Source organism: Microtus ochrogaster, unplaced genomic scaffold (assembly GCF_000317375.1).
Source record: "Microtus ochrogaster isolate Prairie Vole_2 unplaced genomic scaffold, MicOch1.0 UNK2936, whole genome shotgun sequence".
NCBI lineage: Eukaryota > Metazoa > Chordata > Mammalia > Rodentia > Cricetidae > Microtus > Microtus ochrogaster.
In genome coordinates, this window is record NW_004952033.1 from 1 (window position 1) to 2,815 (window position 2,815).

At 46.7% G+C, this 2,815-nt stretch overlaps 1 non-coding gene across 1 annotated transcript; it reads left to right on the forward strand.

Annotated features, from left to right (window-relative positions):
- Positions 1-159, forward strand: LOC113455912 (the record flags this gene model as incomplete). The annotated part of the gene is made up of 1 exon (XR_003376831.1): positions 1-159. It is a non-coding gene; the product is annotated as a U1 spliceosomal RNA (small nuclear RNA).
- Between the last annotated feature and the right edge of the window lie 2,656 nt (positions 160-2,815).

The window sequence follows — 2,815 nt, forward strand, 5'->3', positions numbered from 1 at the left end:
TACCTGGCAGGGGAGATACCATGATCACGAAGGTGGTTTTCCCAGGGCGAGGCTTATCCATTGCACTCCGGATGTGCTGACCCCTGCGATTTCCCCAAATGCGGGAAACTCGACTGCATAATTTGTGGTAGTGGGGGACTGCGTTCGCGCTCTCCCCTGGTTTCTGTTGTTGAAAAATAGGTTCTTTATAACGGTGGTGTTCCGGTCTGGGTTTTTCCTTTCTTCACGTGCTGCTGGGAAGGCACCAGATTCCGCCACCGGTGGTCGGTAATACATTATTAGCATTAACTATGTCATTGTTACGAGATTAGGTTTAGCTTTTCTATGCAAGAGTTGCAAGTCAGTGCTCTTAGCCGCTTAAGCCATATCTGCAGCGTAAGTCTTGGCAGTTACTAATCACGAAAGATTAGCCAACTTTGCTTGTTCTGATTCGCTATACATGTCAGATTTTACCTGGCAAAGGCACCACTCACTACTCCCCCAACCATCAGTTATTTTGGGATGAGCTATATTACATAATGCGAATCAATGGTAGAGGCAGGGAGGAGGAAGGAAAGGTTGGATGGCAGACAGGTGTGTCCACCTGCTTCCACACCATCTGGGACATAAGACAAACTCTCTGAGGCTCCAGGCCAGCTAAGGCCACTACAGACAAGCAATCCAACCAACCAACCCTCACAAACAAACAAACAAACAAACAAACAACCAGTGGTTGAGAATAGTGTTTTTCCAGAGGACCTCGGTTCAATTCTCAGCACCCGCATGTCAGCTCACAACCGTTTGTGACTCCCAATTCCAGGCTCTCCAACACCCTCTTCTTGCCACCACAGGCACTGCGCACATGTGGTGCAAAGGCATCCATGCACGCAGGCAAAACATCAATACACACAAATACTTTTTTATAAACCTGGAGTCAGACTTTCCTTTGGTATGCCAGCTCACAAATAACAAGGAGACTTATTAACTATGAAATCATGGCCTATATGTTCCTCTTATATAACTTAACCACACATATTAATCTACGTTCTACCACTTGGCGTCTCCTTGCACCTCCTGTTCGCTCCCAGTGTCTCCCGGCATCTCCTGTGTGCCTCTTCCTTTGTCTCCCCGGAAAACCCTATACCTCCTCCTGCATATTCAGCTTATTACACCAACCACAGCAAATACATCTTCACGCAGAATATAAAAATCCCACCCAAAAAAAAAAAAAAAACTCAAGAAAGTTAAACTACAATTGATGATGCCCTTTTTATTATTTACTTTTCCTGTAGATTTTCCACGTAGCCCAGAGTGGCCTGGAAATAGTATAACCTGGTTCTCGGGCCCTCATCTCTCTTCTTCCTTCTTTTTTCTTTCCCTTTCTTTCCTTTCTTCTTTCTTTTCTTCCTCCCTTTGTCTCTCTCCCATTTTTTCTTTTCTTTTTTCTTTTCTCTTCTTTTCTTTTCGGTGTGTGTTGGAAGGTGTCTCAGAGTTCCTAACTGGCCTGAACTCTATGCAGACCGGCCTTACACTGAGCTCAAAGAGAGTCACCGAGATCCACCAGCCTCTGTCTCCAAAACCCACTAAAGCTGAGTTCAGCCCTTGAAACTCACATGGTGAAAGGAGCAAATGGATTTCTACAAGGTGTCCTCTGGCACATGTACCCACCCACCCCAAAAATGCGGGAAAATTTAATCTAGGATTCGTGTTTTAATTAATAAAACAATAAAGGTTCCTTATGCTCTAGTTTTGGTGGAGGGATGTTGTGATAGATTCACGCAGAACATGGTTTAGCATTGCTGACCACGGGCAGAGGAGGTAGCAGATCCAACAGGAGCGCCACTCACCTGCTGCCTAGAATTCAAAGTTCAGCGACAGGTTCCAAAGTTACAACGAAATCTTGTCTCGAAAAAGAAGTATCAAATGCATATATGGGTGTTTTGCCTGCATGTATTCCTGTGCAGTGCCCACCGAGGCCAGAAGAAGGCATCGGATCCCCTGAAACAGTGTATTGTGAGCGGCTATGTGGGTGCTGGGGATCGAATCCAGGTCCTCTGGAAGAGCGGTTCTTAACCACGAAGCATCTTGCACATACACGTCTTGTGCTGTGTACAAGGTTGCATCGCGGACAGCACGCAGTGTCGTCATAGCTCTCCTCCCGTGCAGACAGTCCTTACAGTCGTCTGAGTTCCCGGAATCTTGGGGTGGGGAGGGTGCTGTAAATCATCCATCTGCAGTTGAGTGCTCACAGTTACGTACTGTCAACATTTTGACGAGTTGTGGATCTCTGCACTAACTGCTAAGTCAACGTGCAGCGGAGAAATCCTTCTCCGATCAGACAGCTGAGAACAGCAAGGATCTTCTGTGTATGAATATACAGTTGGACGTCAATGACCATTTAGCACAAGTTATGTGAGGGGAGTGTATATTGCCAGAGACGGCAAAGCATAGCCTTCTTATGCGCGGTTCCTGAGATGCAGGAAGCAGTTCCCTCCAGGCAACCCAGTTGCAGCTAAGTGAGCGTGTTACTAGCAGGCTAAGGAGAGAATACCTGAACCCTGACGACGGCTTCTAAGGAGTCTGCCTATGCAGATGATCTGGCTATAGCAATACTTCTATTAGTATACTTATTCTTCATGTTCTTTTTTCCTTCCACACCGGTGGCTTCTGAAAGAATGGATGTGCTGTACGGCATTAAAGCTGTAAAGGGGGGCTGGAGAGATGGCTCAGAGGTTAAGAGCACTGCCTGCTCTTCCAAAGGTCCTGAGTTCAATTCCCAGCAACCACATGGTGGCTCACAACCATCTGTAATGGGGTCTGGTGCCCTCTGCTGGCC